Source organism: Columba livia, chromosome 1 (genome assembly GCF_036013475.1).
Source record: "Columba livia isolate bColLiv1 breed racing homer chromosome 1, bColLiv1.pat.W.v2, whole genome shotgun sequence".
Taxonomy (NCBI): domain Eukaryota; kingdom Metazoa; phylum Chordata; class Aves; order Columbiformes; family Columbidae; genus Columba; species Columba livia.
In genome coordinates, this window is record NC_088602.1 from 108,656,888 (window position 1) to 108,679,797 (window position 22,910).

Sequence of the window (22,910 nt, forward strand, 5' to 3'; positions counted from 1 at the left end):
CGAAATGAGAGATCATTTTTTTCTCACACTGGCTATCTATAGAAGATCCTTTTCATAAGTCTCTGTTGTGCAGCTCCTGAATGTCAGGCCCAGCAAATCAAAACATTTTATTGTAATTTCATTTTGTTTACTTTTGCGAGGCAGGATCTTGGCAGAGACAAGCGTTTCCTCCAGGGACGAGGAGGATGGGGCTGACGGTGGGGGGAAGGACAGAGGGATGGAAGGAAGCATTTTAATGCCGACTTCCTCATTGTCTGCTTTAATAGCGACCCTGGCTGAAATACAAAGGAAGAGGTAGCTAAAAAGACCTGTGCTACAAATTTAGAGACGCTGAAGAATGGGTGGGAGGGTGCACACCAAGGCCAGTCTACGCAGGCAGCAACAAGGGATCAGGGCTGTGGCACAGCAGCAGGAAAATGCCAGCAGCCCCTGCCTGCACCCCCAGCCCACCTGCTGCTGCCTACCCAGAGGTGTTGGGGAGGGTCCCGGGGTCCTCTCTGGGTGGGCAGAGACCAGAAGGCCACGACCAAGAGGCCGTGGGGAAAGACAGCCTCCCTGCTGCCGCTCCCACGTGTCCCCCTGCAGAGCCAGCATGTCCCCCCATCTGGGGACACTCCTGGCTCCTTCTCCAGACCCTCCTCCGCCCTCCCCAGCCCCAAACCACAGGCAGGTTGCCCCCCAAGGAGGATGGCATTGCCAGATCTTTTTTTTTTCCAGTCAGGACCCTCTTGCTGTCTTCCCCTGGAAGGCCCAGCTCCTGCAGCTCTCTTGCTACTTGCATGTCGCACCTCTCCCGGGAAGGAAAAGGGGGGCTCCTCACACCCCGCTGGCTGGGAGCACAGGAAAGCACCCCTGATCCCACAGGCATCTGTGTTTCACTGCATGTTTCCAGGGAGATTTGATTCACAATGTCCAAATGTCTGGGTGAGCAATATTTAAGCAGATGAGAAGATTTAAGAGCTCTAGGTTGGGGGAATAAGGCATTTGTCCTTTTTAACATGTCACATCCACATCCTTCACACGTACATGGTTCCACTAAGAACCAGAGGCACCCTCCCTGCCTACCCCTGAAGCCATGGTCCTCCAAGGAGCATGCAGGATACAGACGATGCCAGGACAACAACATAGCTGAAAGGGATTTTATTGACTTTGTTTTGTCCCCAAATGTCTACATCAAGGCCTCAGATATTCTCACTGTCATTATGCCAAGCTTACTTGGGCTGCTTTGCAGGAGACAAAGTCCCAGGGCCAGACACATGGAAAGAGCATGATGCCTTGAAGCCATGACTTGCCCCATCTCCAGGACTGCCCACGGTTGCAGGTGACAGCCCCTCACTCCCACACACTGCCTGGCAAACCTCAGCAGACCCCAGCTGCCGGCACATCTCCCTGTCCTCCGGCATCGTCCCTCTCTCCTTCCCAAGCTTTGTTTGGCTAGAGAAAGTGGTTCACACAGACCTTTGCATAAACCCACCCCAACGACAACTGCCTTACTACGTAAAATAATTCACTGATGTTTAAAAGTCCCACAAACAGGAGCCTCCGACGACTTTATGACCAACTTCCCACAAAGGCACCAAGGCCGGCAATCGCTAATGCTCTGTCTGGCATTGACTCCTTGCGAGTGTCTCTCAGCAATAACAACTGGTAACAGAGCTTGGAGCCTACACGTCATCCTCCTGTTGGTACATAAATTCCCTTTAAAAGGATTTCAGCATCCTCACACCGCTTCTTCCCAAGCGTTCAAGCTCTTACAGCCAAGTCAGCCAGACAGAATGGTGCCACGCAACTACAAACAACATGGGACAATTTTTTATTACAATACACAGCACTATTATTTCTAAAAGCACTGACAGTAATATGCAGCATGTAAAAATACATATTCATCATAAGGAGGTTAGATACTAATTCCTGCAGCCTAGTTTTTTCTTAAGGGCACCAACCCATTTTTCAATTAAGGCAGGATAATACTATTAATCATAAGAAATTGCTGATGTGTAAAATTGTTTCCTTTCTAGCTAGCACTGGGCTGCGAAACATCTGACGCACTGCCTCCAAATTAGTCTAACTGCTCCAAATTAGTCTAACTTTGTGGCAGTATCAAAACCGCATCATCATTTTGGGCAAGGATTTGCACTGTTCCCAGCCTAGGTGGTGGGGAAAGGAGCAGCTCCCTGGGGAGCACACAGGGGCAGACCCAGCTCCTGCAGCAGCAGGTCCTTCAGAAAGGCAGCTCACCCCATGTCTCCGCTGCACTCCGTGCGGGCTGTCAGCAAGGAGCCTATGGACACAGATTGCTATGGAAGAGCAAGCACTGTCCACCATGGGGCAAAATGGTCAGTATCACAGCCCCACACCAGGAATGTGTATTAATGGTCTCCGTTGCCCGAGCATTTTCAGGTCACTGTGTTTCAGCATCCTCTGAAGAGGGAGATGCGGTTTCTGTCCCCCTCTTGCAATTTTTAGTGCTAAATTTGGCACTACAAGACTCCTTGGAGAGAAGGTCAGTGCTTTCCAGCCAATGTTTTTCTGCCCTTCCTCTGCTGCTGAATGGGTTTGCCCAATTCCTGCCAAAATAACTGGGCACCTTGCCTTCAGACTGGTCCACCAAAAGCAGTATGAGGGAAAGAGAAGAATTAAAAAAAACAAACGCAAAGCCCACAAAATAGTAAATCAGGAGCAGCAAAACCTCTCCTTGCCTTGTAGTAGGCAAGGGAGACACCTGGACTCTGGCTCAGTAGGGCCTGAGAAGATGCTACAGAGGTGTGGGCACATGAGCATCCTTCCAGAGGAGGGCAGCTCCTTGCTGTGGTACTCCCTGGTACCCAGCTCCTCACCCTGGGGATCTGTTGGGTCACTGCCAGCACGAGTGCTCAGCTCTTCCCCAGGCTAGATGCACTCACGCTTTGGGCAGACAAGCGGGGACCAGCACTTGCCCTTGTCTCGCTCCTGTAGGCAGCTGGCTGTGCCTGTCAGGAGCCCTCCATGGGATACAGGCAGAAGCATCCCAAGTGAGGAGCAGAGCTGGGCCCCTCTGCAATGAGGCCAGGAGATGACCTTTCAGAAGGTCTGCTGGAGCTGGAGGAAGGCAGCCTGGCTCTTGGCTCCACAAGTGCCTGATGTGTTCTTTGGTGGCACAGATCCAGACAAAAAGCCTTGTCTCCAGCCATGTGTCCAACCCTCTTCCCATCTATGGGCACTTTCCCTCCCACATGTCGCTAAGTCATATATCCCCTGACTTCTGTTGAGATTTCGCACTCCCCCGCTTACAGGACCTCCCAGGAGCAGCTCACGGCAGTTATCTCCTTTGCAGCTCAACCTTTGCCCATCGCCTGGAAAACTTTCTGCATCACTCCCAACTTGTGTGCCCCCGCCATTCATCTTCCCCCTCCCTGGTCTCATTTCTCCCTTGTTCTGGAAACCACATGCCCTGTTATTTTTTTTTTCTCATAGTGACCAATCTCCTATGAGTTGCAGAATCTCCCTCCTTTTTTTCCCACACACAATCAACTCCTTAACACTATTCCCAGCTATCTGTAGCCTTGTGCTATTAGTTTTCTGATATCACCAAATACTTTCTTATCTGAAGCTGCTATTACTTATATATACAAATATATATATATATAAAAAAGGCCATGTTCCACCATCTTATTAACTGCTGACCAAGAATAAACTGTGTAAAGAGAAAAGGGCAGACGCTGGGACCACCCCACTCCGCAGTTGTTGCCTCTTGGCAAATACTACCATGAGGAGCACTTTCACTCTGAAGTCTGTAGAGGCAGATCAAATAAATAGAAATGGTGAGTTTCAGCAAAAAAATCCTTTCTGACAAGAGTCGCTCCTATTCATATGACTAGTCTCATTAAGATCAGTGAGAACTGGAAAAAGCTGCAGGACGAAGTTTACGTGTCTGTCTTGCTTGATATATTCAGCTGTATATTTCCTGGTGAAAAGGAAAACTAACCCCATACCACCCAAGCAATAAATGTAGTGGGATTACTTGTCAGCAGCACACCGGATACCACGTCCAGCAGTGCTATAGTTAGTCACTGCTCATTGACAGTAATTGTTACAAACAACTGCATTACCAGAGAGAGATTTTCATATTATGTATACACATATATATAAAAAAATACCACTTTGTACAAATCCAAAGTATGTGAGGTTAAAGCTAATGGGCTAGCTTTGTTGAGCATCTAAAAAAATCAAATTAACTGCAATCAAATTCATGGCACAACTCAGGGTTCATTTCATTACTATCAGAAAATTCAATCTCTGAAATCTTACAATATTAAGCTAAAGCAATGATCTTTCTGTTAAAGTTCTCTCTTTTTTCATTTTAAGGTGAGAAAAAGCTGGGAGGCCTGGGGAAGGTGGGGGCTGGGATTCCCAAATGGATACTACTGAAAGCTTGGCAAACATTCAATCAATTACTCTTACATAAGGAAAAGAAAAAATAAAGCATCTTTTCAAACACATTCTAAAATACGTTTTGCAGTATAAATTCTACCTCTTACATCTATTTCTACATCATGCCTTTCTTGCAAAGATTAAGTACATAGACACACACACATACACATGCATATACATATTTGAATTCAAAATACAAACCCATTAGGGAGCTACTTATATCTGCTCGTTGCTGCAACAACTAATCATCTCATCTCTGTGCTGTAGTGTATGTAGGAGAGTCAGAAGTTTATTGCATTAAATGCAGGCATTTTCCTTGCTTTAATGAAGCTGCCTTTTGGGTTTATTTTACTATAAGCACTCTTTAACCTTACTGCAAGACCTTGCTGTAGAATACTCACTGCAATTTCAGCCTCCTCTTTTTTATCCCTCCTCTTGCAGGTTCCCAGCTAGGTTTCTCTGCGGGAGTCAAGTGTGGTTTTAATAAGGCAGATGAGGCGAGGCTTCTCAACTGCTTTTGATAGAGGTGAGGTGGTCAGCTCTTTATTGACTTTCTGCAGTACTGCAGCTATGGACTGTTCAGACAATCTTCCTTTATGAGCATGCACCAGGCAGGAAACGGGCCTGGAAATTTCCAGCCGGCAGCGTTTGATGCGCTGTTTGGAAAGCTGTACTATGTGCATATAAAGGAAATGAAGGAGAGCTGGTTTTGTTGTTGTTGTTGCCAACCCATCAGGCTGCAGTCACTACAGGCACCTAGGAGTGCCTGCTCAGGAGCCATTTTAAGAATTAGTATGTCTCAGCAAAAGGAAGAAAAACAACCTCAGTTATTTTGTGCACGTGAGAGGGTGCTGCGTATTAAAGATCCTTCTATAAATGCTTGGAAAAAAATCACATGGGAGTTAACTAGCTGCTAAATGAGTTTGCTGTCCCTGTCTTATGTAAGCAGCCACAGCACATATACAATGTATACAGTGCACAGCTGCACCGGTATCCACACTTCCTCACAAGGGGATGTGGAAAAAAGCAAGCAATTGCAGGCTGCTATCATGTACTTATTAAGGTTTTATTGATACCAGCACAGAGAAATTGCATCACTAATTAATGGATGCTCACAAGCTACACACAGCCTTCCCATCAAGTGGCAATAAAACCAGGTAGCTTTCTTCACCCTCAAACATATATTACTTCGGCTATTTATCCTCCACCTCTTTTTTTCGGTCTTCTGCACACACACCCCTCCCCACTCCACCGCACCCCTACATTAGCAAGGTGTGACCCTTTGCTCCAGGATGGGGGAGATGCACACTCGTGCCCCCACACACCAGCTGCCCTATAACTGCAGAGTCCAGACTACACAGACAGAAGGTTTGGAAAAATGCCTGTGGGGACATCTCTGCATGTGAAAATATGCATGAGAATAACTTTCTCATGAATAACATGAAAATAACTTTCAAAATCGGTCTCAGCATCTCTCTGTGCCTCCTCTTAGTCGCTGCCCAAAGGTGATAATATCCTCCTGCCCCAGGGGCATGCAGTGATGGTGAACAGACCAAAGGCAGCAGGGAGGTTCAGACACTTCGGTGACAGCAGCAGCCCTACAAAAACTAGAACTGACTTTCAGCTGCTACGAAAACGCCATACACACATGTGTAACCACACTGTGGTGGTGCTGCCTGTGCCAAGGACACAAACTCCAGCTCGCAGGCAGCTGCAGCAGCATCAGCTGCAGAGCTGCTCTTGTCAGGGACCGGCTGAGGAAGCCAGGTCCCACCTCCCGCTGAAGCACTGCACCTGAGTATCCAGAGCTGCATGGTATTTATCACGATTACATGTCTTTCTGCTAACTGCAAAGCTCTTGGGGACTCTGAAAATAAAGCTACACACACACACAGGGGTTCAAAAATCTTACAGCTACAGTGTTATTATCAGAGCATATGCCCTTATTGCACATAAGATTTAACTATACGCTTAAATTCTACCGACTTCAGTGAGACACGAGGATTTGCTTAACTTTCATTATGTGCTTAAGTGTCTTTTCTCAATAGAGGTGTTTTCTTGCACAAGAACTTTCATGTATACTAGCCATTTGTTTTATAGTTACCCAGATAATATGTCTTGCCTTTCCAAGTACAGCACTGGGCTGCTTCCACTGTGGGGTATTATTCATTACATGTAAATGGAAGAGCAGGTTGGAATTGGGGCAGGCTGCATTTTTGGTTGGCCACTTAAAGAACACAGACAACTATGGGCAGGTGATACTGCTGCATACTGCAGTGTTATTTAACTACTCCCAAATTTTTGCCTGCTAGAGAACCATCCAAGGGCAGCTATAACATAGTCCATAAAGGAATGTGAAGAAATAACAATAACCCATAGTACAGCACATTTCCATACTGTGTTCTGCATTTATATCCAATGTGCTGCCACAGGGAACAGGCGTCCCATGAAATAACAGATGTCAGACTCACTACACATACACTGCTTTAATTCAAATGACCTTGCTGAATTAGGAAGCTAAATACATGATAAATGCCCACCTTCTCTCCTGAATACCTGCTTTGAGCAGAGCTGGTTTTGCTGGTGTTTAGCTAATCTACATTTCCTCCCAGTTCCCATCTGCAGTTAGCACAAAGCTCATTCTTACAGCAGTTCGGCTTGTTTTTTCCCAAACTTGATGCTGCTTACACTGTGAATCTCATTAATTTTGTTTGCTGATAGGAATTAGCAACTGCTTTACTTTAACCCTCTGACTTGGCAGAAGCTGGAGACTGGCCTGGACCTGCTGCCAGTTTGTGCTCTGGGTCTACTCCCAGTAGGCAAACAGATGCTCCGGGCTTCTGGAGATTTCATCAAAATCACATGCAAGTTTCACTCTTTAAAGCACAACTTAAACAGTCAAACGATTAATGATTTCTTTAATTCTTAGGGTCTTTTTTCCACACATGTTTGAAGCACTCTAAGAGAAGAAACAGACTGGCATTGTCTTTCGGTCTTTTGCTGGTGGCAAAGCAGATTATTCCGATCATATTCTGCAGGGGTGCTGTCAAATGCTGTTCCAGGCTATGGGCCAAAACCTACCCCCAGTCCATGTGCTCAGTTCCACTGGCATCACTGATATCTCCACCACGGACTGACAGTAGTAAATGGGCAGAGATGTGCTGGCTGCTCAAATAGCACGATCTATGTGCTGAATAATTCATTTTAAACTGTTGCACAGATGTCAAAATGTTATTGCTGATTTCCAGCCAGCAGTATGGGCGTTTCTTCTCCCCATAAGAGTATGTCACTGCCTGTAATGCCAGAGAAGATCTAGGGGATGTCTCAGCCAGACAGCGAAGTCCATACATGGCATCCCTGCGAATGTACAATTAAAATGCTCATTATAGGCCACCTTTCACTCTCCTTATTAGGATTCTCCGGCAGATGCACTCATTCATTGCCTCAAAAAAATTTCAGAAAAGCAGGTTAAAACATGCCACAGCTACATAGCTTTGAGTGTATGGTCTCCAATAATCACTGCAGACCTTTAGATTTTCTGTGAAGAAAGCCTCTGAATACAAACAACTTAAGAGTCAGCCAAGTTTGGATAACAAAAACAAACAAAAAACAACACAAGCAAATGAAAAAAATCCCATCTCTGTAAATAAGTAGATCTATCCTACAGAGTTTGTCAGCCTGGCCATGGCAATAGCCCCACGGTAGCATTCAAAGATCTCCCTCCTCTTGAAAATAAAGGAAGAGAAAAGGAGTTTTCCTATATTTCCTCTTTTGCTAAGCCCGGAGGAGCCCATCAGTTTGGCCGGGCTTAGCATCCAGGAGCTGGGTTGCCCATCCATCCCATCCATCCACCCATCCGTCCAGGTGGACCCCCAGCGAGGTGGGACTCCCACGTGCATGTGGGCCTGGGTGGCACCACAGGGGGTGGCTGCGAGTGACAGGAGAGATGGAAGAAAAATGAGAAAGATCCAGGAAAGCCACGGGCTTTGCATTGAGATCAGAGACTGGGGATCTCTGATACAAACCAGAAGAGTGAATGCAGCCCATGCCAGCCCAGGCGCATCTCTGCTGGGGACGTCAGCTGAAAAGTGCAATTTTCCGTGCTTGTAGATGGGCTTTTTCATGTCAGCTAGTCTGTGTGGAAACAGACCTAGGCTTAATGAGGTCTAATTTGTTTTAAATCCATAGGTTTCTTTTTAATAATTAACAGTCCTCATCATTCAGCAAAGCCATTCCTTACCCCTGACTACTTGCTATTAGGAATGAATTTACTGTGAAATACTGCTAAAAGGTGGAAAGCAAGTGACATAATTCAAGATTTAATTAAAATATATATATATCACACAAAGCAAGAGCGATAGAAGGAATCATAAATGAATATGCAAAAAAAAAAACCCACCTCAACCCAGTGTCTACTCTCTCCAGTTATGCACTTTATTCTTTTTATGCTATTTGAATTCTTGTAATTGGTTTCTCTTACTGGATGCTCTGTGCCCAGATTGTATGTAAGGTTTTCTCTCTGCAATTCCAGGAACTAGAGAACGTGTCGGCATCATTACCGTGAACATTACACACGCTCACACACAAGGGTCCAGGAACTACAATTAACACATTAAGAAATAATAACTGCCAAGGGAGCAACGAGAGATAAACAGCATGGAGCTGATGTAGCAAGAATTCTGCTTGGAAAAGGGGCTGTCTCTTGGGTCATGGGCAAGGGAGAGAAACTGAAGCACTGTGCAGCGCTGCCCATTTAGTGAAGAAATCCCCCAAACTGGTTGAACAACTGTTTATACATTAATTTCTTGAAATTTAATTTCACTACAAGTATTGTTGGCTTTAAACTAGATTTTAAAGGAATCTGAAGGCTTGGGTTTACAAAGAAATAATTATCGTGTTCCATTTGAAAGTTTAAACTTGATACGGTTTTTGCTATTTGAAAAATTGTCCTCAAGTGCTGTGGGTTTTTTGTTTTCTCTTTTTTTTTTTTTTTTTAGTAGGAGCCAGATTTTTTTTTTTTAATAGATATGTGTATGTATATATAATAAATATATTTCAAAAATTAAAAATAGTTTATTTCCCGCTTGTTGGTATCCATTTTGATAATTGCCTTTTTAAAAAATTAAATTGAAAGAATTAATTTCAAAATTTTCCCAAGTATTGTTATTGAAAAAAGTTCTTTAGTTTACAGTCTTTTATTTAGAGCTTGAAATATTTTGTGTGAGTTGTCCTTCAGAAGCTGCCTAACAAAAGCCTACAGTAGTGTGCCCACCACTTGGATACGTTATTTCCACCACTGTAACGATCAGAAATCGTGGAACATGCCAGTCCCTTTGGATACCAGTCTTGACTTTTGCTATCGCTTTCAGCTGGACCAGCCAAAGGCCCTAATACTTCATTTTTCACTGCGATTAGAAGTCGAAGGAAGGCGATGGCACAGGCGAGGCCTACAAAATGCTTTGTCTCGTGTCTCTCCCACCTTGGGACAGCACAGCCATAGAAAACCCGACAAAAATATTGCCATTATAATCCCTTTTCTACATGTACTCAAACCTCTGCGGGGGAAAGGGGAGGCAGAAGAGGCACAGACAGGAGGGCAGGATTAGCAGTCCTACTGAAACCCAGTTTTTGAGGAGGGAAGGGCGAGTCCCTCTCAAACTGGGCTGATTCCTGTCACCCATGTTGGGACTCGGGCACAGGGTTTCTTTGACAGGCGCGATCCCCCACGCTGCCTCCAAGCATCACTCATCAGTCAGCTAAGACATTTCAGCAAATCACATGGCACTTTGTAAAAACATAATTGTTTTTATTTTCCAATTTTCCATGTTTTGTGTAGAGTGCTGCTGTGTTCAAGCGAAGTGAATAAAAGCATAAACAGTAAGCACCATCTGGAGAACATTCTTCCAGCACGCTGAGAAATAGCAGCCGCCTGTGTGCTACCTGCTATAAATAAATGTCATTAAAAAATGTCCAAAAAATTATTTGTTCCTATTTGATGGAACTGCAGCCAGACGAAATCTTCCTTAACCCTGTCTTTGGGTACCTGTCATCTTCACAACAAAAAAATAAAAATGTAGATGTTTGTTTCCCAGTCCTTTATGTTACTATTGGTATCACTAACAGAATATCAACCCCTACACGTGATTCTAGTAACAGCATCAGAGATTGCAACTTAAAAATAACACATGAATAAGACATTCAAAATCGAAATGCTTCTGAAACTGCACCAGGTTCACAATTTTGGTGATACCTCTCAGCTTGCCAGCAAGAGAACAGGTAAAATGATTCTTGCTCTAAACTGACAGCATATCATTTTTAAAAAAAAATAAATAAAAAAGAAGTCAATAATTTCTTTTCACTCCTGCACAAAGCCGCTCCAATCTCCCTTTTCACTGACAAAATACAGACCGAGTTGGCTGTGGGGTTGCAACTGAGGCTCTGTGAAGGGTCAGCATTTGCTGTGTTTGTTTAATCACTGCAATTAGAGCTATGCAAATAATGAAATTGTTTGCTATGGTGGCCAAGCTGAGGGGGGGAAAAAAATTAAAAAGAAATGTTTGGGCTGAGCAATTTAAGAACTGATTTTTTCTCTTTTGGTAAAATGAAAAAATAAAACTGTTTTGTTTGTTCCACTTGGAGGGCAGTGAAGCCTTGAAAGAACCCATTCAGTTTGAAATGAAAAATACATTTTCACATTGGAACAAAGCATTTGACATTTTTCCCTTCTCCCCCCCTTTTTTTTCTTTTTTTTTTGTCAGGCACACATTTTCCGCACCCAGAAAGGGATGCTTGGGAGAGCTTGCTGCTTTTGAGTGGAAGGAGGGAAGGATTTGACCATCCCCTTATTCTAACCTTGGGCACATCTTGGGCCCTTGCAGAGGGCAGGGGTTGAGCACAGCAGCTTTCTCCCTTGAGAAAGCCACTGTGGGGCTGTATTTTGGGCAGCCCACAGTCCTGGGAGCTTGAGGGGGATCTTACAGCTCTCCCCTGTGGCGTAGGGCTGGCATTTGCCTGCCCAAGCATGCTGCAGAGGCACAGCTATGGGAACAGCAGCATTACCTTTGCTTGGTTATCATCATACCAGGCTGAAGCTGCACCCCTCTTACACCCATGCTATTTTGAACTGATAGGCGATGTGGTCGGTATTTGGCTCCTGGTTTTGGGAAGAGACAGTTCTCATCTCAGGAAAGTTAGTGAAAACGTTAAAAACAAGAAAAAAAAAGACCAAATCCAGAGTGATCAGGCTGCAGAAGAACAGGGTTGGTCAAGCCTCAGGGGAAACGTGATGCCAGTACCCCAGGCACCACAAGATGCTCCCTCCTCTCTCAGAGGCAGGGCTGCCTCTGTCCCTGTGAGAGAGGGTTCAGCTGCCTGCACCAAAATGTCTTCCTTCTCCTGGGCTTCAGGGAACACTTCAGTTGAGTTTCGGGTGGGAAGGAGGTGCATGCATGCCTCAAGGAAGAGGCTAAAACTGTCCACAGACCTGAGGAACTGTACTGAGCTCCCAGGTCTGGATGAAGTGACCAGCTTGGATCTTCTACAGCTGTAACAATTTACAATTGTCTATTAAAAAAATAACAAAAAGTCAGAATGGACCCCAGCACAGCCTCTGTGGTCTGCCTGAGGTCAGGATGTGCTTTGTGGTGCAGCAGGGGTCTAGGGCAGCCGGAGGCTGATGCAGGAGGCATCCTGAATCGTCTCTGATGAACCACCAAACACCACTGGGAAGGAGAACTTGAAGAATTTTTTTTTTTATCCCATTTTTTTCCTAACAAAACTTGGATTAGTAAGTGTCATAAAGCGATGGGAGTGAATCTGTCTTGTGAAACAACATCCACAAAGACAGGCTCCGGGTCCCTCAAAGGAAACAGTGGCTGTGGTTCCCGAGGCATGGGGTACATCGCTGGCCTAGTTCCCCATTGTTGCTTCAGGGGAAGAGTGGAAACTATGGACATAAATCAGATTCAGTCCTTCTCTCGAGCGTTGCTGCTTTCTCCAAAACCAAAGTTGTTGTACACTGGTATGTTCACAGAGCAGCTCTGCTAAAGCCTTGCTTTCATCTGGGACTAGCCACCCTTCCCACTACAAGCAAAGCATCGTTCCCACCACATTTTATCTTCTGTTTTCAGAAGGACTTGATGTGCCAGGAACCGCATGAACAGGGATGAGGGTACAGTCCCTTCCGTGATGAAGTCATCATCTCAAACCCAGCAAGGGCAGGAAATGATAACGTGGTTATGGTTCCCATTAGACATATTTTCCTAATATAAATATTTTAGCTACTTTTATTTACAGAGTCCACTCACACTAGTTAAATGAGATGTTTTGCAAAGGGATACTTAAGCTGTCTGGAAATGAAGACATCGGACTACTGATTTTGTTAGGATGATGATTTGCCTAGATGAATAAGGTTTTCCTGGACCAGGTGTGCAGTGAAGGCAGGTGGTGGGAACACGGCTGTCTGTGCATGCACACATGCATGCATTCATATGTGTGTAAGGGGCGGGGTTGTTCTTTGTTTTGGTTTTGCCTTTGGTCAAATTCAAACAATGTGCAGTAACAAGAAGTAAATGTCATTTTCCTCCCATCCATCTTAATTTGGCATCCATTTTAGAGCTTACCTTTGACCTTTTAAAATGTTAATACACTTATGCAGATATAAAAAACAAAAAGCTCCTGGAAAAATTAATCATAGCCATATCACGATGCTAGTCTAAAAATGTAACATCAGTTGTTTTCCTCTTTAATTTTAAGAAATGCTTGTCCAAAGCACCACCAGTAACTATGCCACAATTAGCTATTATTTCCTTTTCAAACAAATATCCACGATAAATGCTATAGCAAAACCCTATCAGCATAACCAGCACAACCTACTACAAATTTCTTTTGCTGGGTAACTGCCTAAAACCACAGAAAAGGTCTTGAAAAGGACCTTGAGAAGTCACCCAACCCATTCCTCTGCCCCAGGCAGGACCAGATATATCTAAACCATTCCTGACAGGAAACCTTATTCAGTCTTCCTTCAAGTAGCAGCCTTAAATAAAACTGGAAAAAATTACACAAATAAAAACATAATATAAATATGAAAATAATTCATATCTGTGCACTATGTACACAAATGAAAATACAAAAAGACAACCTTGACCTAAATGGTAACTCTCTCACCTCCGACCACTTCATACCCTTTAACCAAAGAGTTCAAAACAGGAAACTCTAATAAAAACACCTACTTCCTTTTTAAAAATAAAAGGTTGCTAGCTTGAGAACTTCAGCTCCTTGGAAATGCAGTGGCACCTCTTCTCAATGAAACTTGTTTCAGAAGCAGCAGGTCCCAAAATATTTGGGCCTTTATGCTTCAAAGGAAAGAGCTCTTCAGTCCCACTAGAAGCCAAATGAGAAGTGAGAGTGTTCACCAGCCTCTGCAATAACCAAAGCAAATCTAAGATGTCTGGAGCCTGTTCACGATCAATGGTGTCCACCTCTTCTTTTGACTTAACCGTTTCAAGTGGAGGCTGTACTCTGGGGGACCAATGTGATAGCCCTCTATGCTGATATGACTGGCTGGATAGACAAGGGAAGAGCAGTGGACATTGTCTACCTTGACTTCAGCAAGGCTTTTGACACCATCTCTCACAACCTCCTCACAGACAAGCTCAGGAAGTGCGGGCTGGATGAATGCATGGTGAAAGGGATCATGAACTGGCTGGCTGGCAGAGCTCAGAGGGTTGTGATCAATGGTGCAGAGCCTGTTTGGAGGCCTGTAGTTAGTGAGGTTCCCCAGGAGTCAGTACTAAGTCCAGTTTTGTTCAACCTGTTCACCAATGATCTGGATGAAGAGACTGAGTGCACCCTCAGCAAGTTTGCTGATGACATGAAACTGGGAGGAAAGGCTGATAGACCAGAAGGCTGTGCTGTCATTCAGCAAGACCTGGACAGGATGGAGGACTGGGCAGGGAAGAACCTGATGAAATTCAACAAGGGCAAGTGTAGGGTCTTACATCTGGGGAGGAATAATCCCAGGCAGCAGTACAGGTTAGGGGATCACCTGCTGGAAAGCTGCATTGCGGAGAGGGACCTGGGAGTCCTGGTTGACAACAGGTTGACCATGAGCCAGCAATGTGCCCTTGTGGCCAAGAAAGCCAACGGTATACTGTGGTGCATTGGGAAAAGTGTGACCACCAGGTTGAGGGAGTTTATCCTCCTCCTCTACTCTGCTCTGGTGAGGCCAAATCTGAAGTACTGTGTCCAATTCTGGGCTCCCCAGTTTAAGGACAAGCAATTACTGGAGGGAGTCCAGCAGCAGGCTACGAAGATGATTAGGGGGCTGGAGCACCTTTCCTATGAAGAGAAACTGAGAGAGCTGGGTCTGTTCAGCCTGGAGAAGAGAAGGCTGAGAGGGGATCTCATCAATGCTTATAAATATCTAAAGAGTGGGTGTCAAGAGGATGGGACCAGACTCCTTTCAGTGGTGCCCAATGACAGGATGAGGGGCAACATGCACAGACTGAAGCACAGGAGGTTCCATCTGAATATGAGGAGAAACTTCTTTACTTCGAGGGCAACAGAGCACTGGAACAGGCTGCCCAGAGATAGTGTGGAGTCTTCTTCTCTGGAGACATTCAAAACCCACCTGGACGCATTCTTGTGTGATCTGCTCTGGTGAACCTGCTTTAGGAGGTAGCTTTAACTAGATGATCTCCAGAGGTCCCTTCCAACCCCAACCATCCTGTGGTTCTGTGGGATGGTCACTGCACAGCTCTGCAGTTACATGCTGTGAACGTGGGGATCCATGGCACACAGCCATACGTTGCTTTCACTTTCTTCTCTGTAGTATCTGATGGCATCCAGGCCTAGGCCCGTCAATTGAATAACCTCCTTTAGAAGAGAAAAAGCTATGGTGACAGCCAGGATGTGTCCTAAAAGACAAGTGAGGGTTTCATGGCTAAACACATATGAAAAAGCTACTACCTGAGCATCACAACAAACAAACTCCCTCAAAACGACAACAAAACACACACACACAAAAATAAAAGCAGAAAAAAACCCCCACCACACAAGGACCTGAATGGCACACCCAAACCAAAGGCAGATGCATTCCTTCAATGAGTCGGGAAATATAAGTCCTTGCAACTGCTTGCTTCCACCTACCAACATTACTTTGGTTCCAGTACAACTGGGAGTGTGGCCAAACACCTGTTTAGATAGAATGGTGGGGGGAGAGGTGACACACTGAGCTTGGCACCACCAGTCCCACCACAGAACACCACCCTTTCACGTATCCTGCATGTACAACGCAGAAGAGTGGCAACGCAGAGCCCAGCTTCTTCCATCACAGAAGCCTTGTGAATCCATCCTAACTATACATAGGTCCTCCTGTAGCGAAATGGTGAGAGGTAATTCCATCCAGAGATGAATGAAGAGCAAGTCACAGCTACAAGAAGGCTTTCTGTGCCCTCCTTCTTCTAGGATACATTTGTACAAGCATGCCTGCATGTGCCTGTCTCTGTATATACATGTATATATATATATATATATATATATATATAATTATTTATACCTACACACTACATGCTTTCTCCAGTATTCTGTGCCAAGGGGACCCTTTGCTGTCAAACCAGGAGACCCTCTGGAGCTACAGACTCATGTCTCCACTAATTTTCTGGGTGGAGCCCTCTGAACCACAGAGCTTGGGGAAAACTCTCCCCCAGGCCAGGCATCCCACAGCCTGGACTGCAAGGCCTGAGGCAGCACCAGGCAGCAGCCTTCTTCCCCCACCTTTCTGTGGGGCAGAGAGCCCTCTGGCTGAGAGCTGCCCCCTGATCCCCAGCCCCATCACCAAGGCCAAGGGACAAGGATATCTATTATTCTGATGGTGAAGCCTGACTGCTCAGTGAGGAAAATCCTGGCTAAAACCCAACACATTGCCCTTCCTCTTTGCTTTGCAATGGCCTTGTGTGGATCCAGCTCTACAGCAAGGATATAACCAGAAAGGTGCATATCATACACACACAAAAATACTTCACATTTCGCTTTAGTTTTCCACGTCTTCCATTCTCCTCATTGCCCTTCTGCATCATGTAGTTCAATGCTCTTTCATGTCTTATCTTTAACCAAAGAACCATCTAATTACTCTTTTAAGACAAGGATCTTTCTGTGCAGAATTGTCACATAAGTTTTCAAAGACAACTAATTAAAAAAAATAAATTAATATACGTATCTCACTTTGCCATTCCTGATCCCATATTTTTGCATTTTTGCTTGCCTTCAACAGAATGCACATGTGCCATTGTCGTACTGTTTGTGACTGGTGTTATTCACCATGTTCTGATATTCATGGACTAAAAGTAACACTCCTCTAGCTAATTAGTTGATTCACTAAGCAGAGATGAATAACTGATGAGCTACAAAAAGTTTCTATTGTCTGAGTCGGTCACCAAGTAACTAACTTGGCCCTTCAACCAAGGAGTTTTCTTCTCTGAAAGGTGACAAGTAGCTCTGTAATTACTTCTATTATTTTCTCAATAAACTCAGAGAAAATAGGACACTGCAGCTAGAAAAACACAGAAAAAGAAATTAGCTGCTACTGTCATTAAGGATTCAGAGGCTGAAAAAGAACAGTTGGTGCAATGCAGCTGGAGAGGCTTTTCGGAGTAAAGTGATTATTCTCTGGCCATTAATGAATTATTTTTCACTCGAATGCAAGACCTGCACTCCTCCAAATAACCTGGCTTTGCCATGAGGAACTTGCTGTCTGCCGGAGCCGTTGTCCTCTTGGACCTCCCAGTGGCCACTGCACTTCTTCCAGGTCTTTGTTTCCATGCCACAATTAAAGCAAATAAATAATTTAAAGGTTGAAACACATGCAGATGCTGGAGGAGATATTGCTCCTCTGAACTGGCTCGACCAACTGAATTTGGAGCTACAGGCTGGGCTGTTCAGGGGGGTGACTGCCCTCAGCAGCCCCAGTGAAGCTCAGTGAGGTGTCACAGCAAACTTCCTTCACTTCTCTTGTCTGTCAGAGCTCAACCCCAATCTCTGGCTCAAAGATAACAAGATAAGACGTTTATAGATGTGGTCAGTCCTGGGGCTTGTTCTGAGATCTTTGTGCCTGCCATGGGAGAGATGGTGGGGAACCCAAACCCAAGTCCAGCTTGCTCTTCAAGCCAATAGCAGCCACCTTCCTTCTGCCTACCGTGGCTGCTGCTCTCTACCTGCTTTAAGGGTAACGCAAGCAATACAGGGACCTCGAAGCCACTAAGCTGAAGGACATTTTTTTTATTGAGGAGGCTGAAGGGGACAGGAAACCTGTCACAGGCTCTTTGGTTAATTCTTGAGAATATTTAGTCCCACATCTGACACCACAAAGAAGCGTTTCCAAACAACTACATACCCTATCAACTAGCAAAACTAAAAGGGTACTGGACAGAGCTCCAGCTCAGAGGAATCCAGTCACTTGCACCCAAAACCAGCACCTGAGTGTGGAGTGGCAGCTGCCACGGGGGTCCCCCAGGACACTGGGCCGCCCATGAGACTGGCAAAATTCCACAGACATGACCCCACAGACTCACGCCCACCACAGCTCTGCATGTTAAAGTACAGCATGAATAGACCTGTTGGGGGAAAAAAAATATCTGTATATCTATATAGATATATATATCTATACATAAGAAAAAAGGAAAGCCAGAACTAAGAAGGAACATCAAATCACCCAGCAGAGCAGCTCCTCCACAGAGTGGCCTGTTTACAGAGCTGCTCAGTGCCCTGGGAAGGGCAATATTGCAAACCCAGGGACAGAAATTCCCGAGGAGAACCAAGACAGGTTAATAATGATCCTCTGGAGCCTAAGACCTCTCATACAGCTACTGCCTTTTCAAAATCTAGAGTCTGCTGGGAGAGTTTAGGCTTAGGGCTTTGGAAAAAAAAAAAAAAAAAAGAAAACGACTTCTTCCTGAAGACAGCCTATGAAACCCAAGCAACGCTGCAAAGTGTTTTACTGTACTGTTTTTCTATAGATGCTGTTTCTGGAAGTGTAACCCAGCACAGCCTGATCTCAAAACAAAGCCATTCGCGGCTAGAACAACGTACTGCCAACCGATCCCTTCCGCTCAAAATATAATATTAAAAAAAAAAAGTCAAGAACCCCCATAAATCATTCATCCATCCCAGTTTCACAACGAGAATATTTGTCGGCTCCCATTTTGCTTCCCTTTCTCCAGCTGCCCGCTCTACAAAGCCACCATTTCAGCCGCCTGTGCACACAGACCGGTGGGCACACTGTGCCGCCACGGCTCCTGCATCCCCATCCTCCTGCCCACAGAGAGGATGGCCACCCCTCTCCCCTAAACCCTTGCCTGCACTGCCACAGATTTTTCCTATCTTGTTTTGTTTTTGGGGGGGTTTGTTTGTTTGTTTGTTTTTTAATATATAGATATTTTTAATCTGTAGCTCTGGGACACCCATCAGAGGTACTCAGCTCCTGTAACAATCATGTGATTTATGTAGAAGTAATTGGGGTTAAACTATCTGCCACATCAAACTCTTCACATTTGGCCCCATCTCTAGGACCTAGAAACATCTGAAATAAATAAAGCCATGTGTCATTTAACAGGGTCTGGGCTTAATTAGGACCATTCTGGATTTTATGGGAAAAATCTTGTACTGCCAGCTTTATGTGGCTAGTCCATCACTTGCAAGGTTATCTGCCTTTTTTTTTTTCCCCCCCGTTAGTACCTACATCAAAATATTTCTATTTCCACACAGGTTTTCTTTTCTTTTTTCTTTTTTTTCAATCCTCCAAGCAGCCGGATGACAACCACTCCTTATCTTTGGCTGTCTTCCATGCTAAAATAAGAATGCTGTTGTTACGCCGAGGGAGCTGTACCCTTCCACCTCCGTTCCCTCCCGACGTGCACACAGCTGGCTGCGCAGGAACGCCCGAGGTGCCATTTTCTGGCCATTTTCCTGTGATGTTGTTGCGATTTACCCTCTAGCTATGATTTGTATTTCTAAATCACGCCGAGCTTTCTCTCTCTCTCGTGCCACAAACCTCAAGTGACAGGCGGTCTCTGTCCCGGGCAATACTGAGCTTGTCTTTGCTGCCACCACTTCCCTGCCCTGACGCCAGCCGGCCGACACGAGGGCGAGCGTACAGCCAAGCACCGCTTGAGCGATGCCGGGCGATTTGATTAGCGGCAGAGAATGACTGGATTAGAAAAGGGATAGAGGATTAGAGACCGATGAATCGTGGTGAGAGCCTGCTATGTCTGTATTATTGGCTCAGGCAGCAGCATTTGAGCGTCAACCCGCAGCCCCTCGCAGTGGTGAGGTACCACCTATGGTGGGATTCAGGCTGATTTGCGCAAGGCAGGTGGGGAAGGTTAAGGGTGTGAGTGAGGGTCTGAACTGACAGCAAAGTATAGGCAAGCCCTTGGTGGGTCAGGGGCAAAAGAGGAGGAGAGTAGTGGCACGGAAACATTAAATGATTTGCCCAAAGCTACACCGGCAATTTGTGGCAGAGGCAGAAACGGGAGCCAGATTTTTATTTTCTAAAAAAAAAATATAAAAAAAATTAGTTCCTCATGCAGGAGATGAGCCAGCTGCCTTTGTTACATGCAAATGCATTTTTTCCCTGTAATTCACACCGCTGCAGGCTCTGCACAGCAAACATCAGCTTCCCAAAGTTGTGGCGTGTTCAGCATGACCTGCTCATCGCACACATCATGCCCGCTACATGACTAGCTCCGTCCTCCAGCCCACACTTGCAACGCCATCCACACGCGTTGCAAAAGCTTATCACTTGCATTTTTGGTAGGAAGACATCAGGACCCTGCAAAATCCATCACTGAGGTGATTCCCAGTCTGACTTGGACAGCTCTGGCTACTGGAGCACCTCCAAAATTGAATGTATAGACAGAAACACAGCATCACTCTTGAGCTGATCCAAGCAGGTATCCACTCTCAAAATAGGGCTTCAGTTATCTCTTAAGATGAAAGAGATTTCAGCATCTCCACAAGAGTCCCACTGGAGCTTATCACAGAAATGCTACAAAATTCATTATAGATGCCAAGGACAAAATAGTGAGGGAGCATTAATTGATCAGGCTGCTCTAACAGAGCTGTGCAGGAAAACGTGCAGGCTACCAGCAGCCCCCTGGACTAGTCACTGGAGCTACATCTGACTAACCAGGGCCACTCACAGTCATGAAAAGGAAGGAAAGGCTTTTCCAAATTTACATATTAAAAATAATGGAAGTGTGCTGATTTTCCATCCTATAGTAGAGTTGTGCCTGAAACACTCCAATCAGTACCATGTTTGTGATGAAATCTTTACTTTAAATACTAAGCCAATTTGCTAGTGAAAAATGACATGAAAGGTTACTTAGAAAAAATATTTCCTCATCAAGTTTAAACGGAAAACACCTGAAGAATTAATGGACAACCAAATACTCTTTCCTCTTTAACAATACATCCCCACCAGACTATCTATATTTTGAATCCTGAATTTTAAGCATTATCTTTTTAAAAAGACTTCTGATGGAGAATGGCGTGCAAGAAAACTAACATCAACAATCAAAGCCAAACCAGTCTCTAAAAAAAAAATAAAAATGAGGCAAGGCAAACAACTGCCCTGCAACTGCTGCACAGGGCACTCGCACCCTGCAGCATCTCTCTGCAGGGATGCAGAACTTCTCTGGCACGACACTTCACCGAGGCACCCATTGCCACGCACGCCCGGAACGCAGACCCACGCCCCGCGACAGCCTCATCCAGAAAAAGCCATTAAGGGGGATGCAGGTGACACTTCATTCTCCTGGCTCCCTTCGCCGGGCGACAGCGGGAGGAATTTTCTGCCTCAACTTCGGAAGGGTAAATCCTCTCTCCTCCTCCTCGCTTGTGACCGGCTACGAGAGGGACCCCAAATCGTCCCCGCTACCGCCCATCTTGAAACGCACCCTACATTTTTAATACACTTCTAGAACGCGGCCCCGGGTGCTTAAAGCCGCTGTGACCCGCCGTGTTTTGCTTCCCCGTGGGGCAGCACCCACGAGCCGCGCAGGGATGGGGGGGGGGGTGGGGGGCGATGCCTCGGCTCGGCACACGCCGCTCCTCCCCGCGCACCCACGGGCGTGATTTTGGAGAAGTTGCGCAGGCAGCAGCAGAGGAGGAGGACGAGGAAGAAGATGGGGGGGGCGGGGCGGGGGAGGCTGTTTCTGCCCGTGTGGTCACGGTCTTGCCCCGTCCCTCTCCCCGCCTCGGTCCTCTGCGCGCCCCCCACCACCGCCGCAGCCCCACTGCCGGGACAACCCGCACAAAGCCGCCGCCGTCGCCGGGGTCTCGCTACGCCCGCTCGGCGCCACCAGAAACAATAGTCACGGGCCGAAGCGGGGAACCGCGGAAGCGCCGCCGCCCTCCCCACGGTACCGCAGAACCCGGTCGCGGGTGGGAAGGAAGGAGTGGGGTGGGGGGGAAAGGAGGGGAGATTCCCGCAAAACGCCGCCGCGCCGGCCAACCTGTCACCGCTCCGCCCGCCCGGGGGCTGTGGGTGCGCAGCCGCTCGGCGGCACCTACCTCCGGTGGAGGGTGCGGCAGTCCCCTAGCTGGGCTCCATGGGGACCGCGGCAGCCACCCGCCTCTGTCAACCCCGGCCGCTGCCGCCGGGGACGCGCCGCCCTGCCCTGCCCGGTACCGCGTCCCGCTCCCCCCCGCGCCGGGCGGGGCGACGGGGGGGCGGGGCTGGACCACCCTGGCCCCCGCCCACCACCGCTGGCTCCTCCCCCACCGCCGGCGCGGCCCCCCCCCGCCCCCACGGAGCCGGAGGCTCCGTGGGGGCGGGGTGGAGGTGGTGCACCGGCGAGTGTTGCGTGGGGTATGGACCAGGTAGCAGCCCCGGCCTTTTCGGGAACAACCCCAAGGCCAGAGAGGATGCTGCAGCGGGCAGCGTCGTCATCCTTTTTAATAGTCTCATGCATCTCATGAATTTTTTTTGCTCCCTGCTCCTTGCTCGAAGTCTCGACCTTATCTCCTCTGCCGCTGTCTCAGATTGACCACGTTTCTAATTTCCTTTTCTTTCTTTTCTTTTTTTTTTTTTAAATCCCCCGACCCTTTCTCCTCTCTCTAAATCTTTTTCCCTGTCTTTCCCACCCTTGATCTCCCTTGTCCCCATTTTCCCATAAGACTTCCCATTTTCCCATAAAACTCCGAATATCCCAAGCCCCTTGCCCACAGACTCTGAGCTTTAAAATTATTCTGTCGAAGGCCAAAAGAGTTTTTCAGAGGTTTCAAATCGCTATTAATGTCGGCAGCAGCTTATTGGAAGGTGGTGGTGCATTAAACTAAATCCGTGGCTAGTATTACATAATATGCCCTCAAATGTACATAGAAGATGATTGTAATTCCATCTGGATTTCTGTTGATATTAGCAAACCGCTTGAGATTTCCTCTTGCGGTTTAATGGGTGTTTCAAAACCTTTGACTGGTGCTGGATCAAACAGATTATGATT

The 22,910-nt window shown here is 46.3% G+C and overlaps 1 protein-coding gene across 1 annotated transcript in view; it reads right to left on the reverse strand.

Annotated features, from left to right (window-relative positions):
* Positions 1 to 22,157, reverse strand: part of RAI2 (retinoic acid induced 2) — a 48,033-nt gene extending 25,876 nt beyond the window's left edge. The window contains exon 1 of the mRNA XM_065072221.1: positions 21,979 to 22,157. The gene's annotated coding sequence lies outside the window, so the exon portion shown is untranslated. The remainder of the gene's footprint in view (positions 1 to 21,978) is intronic.
* Positions 22,158 to 22,910: the final 753 nt, after the last annotated feature.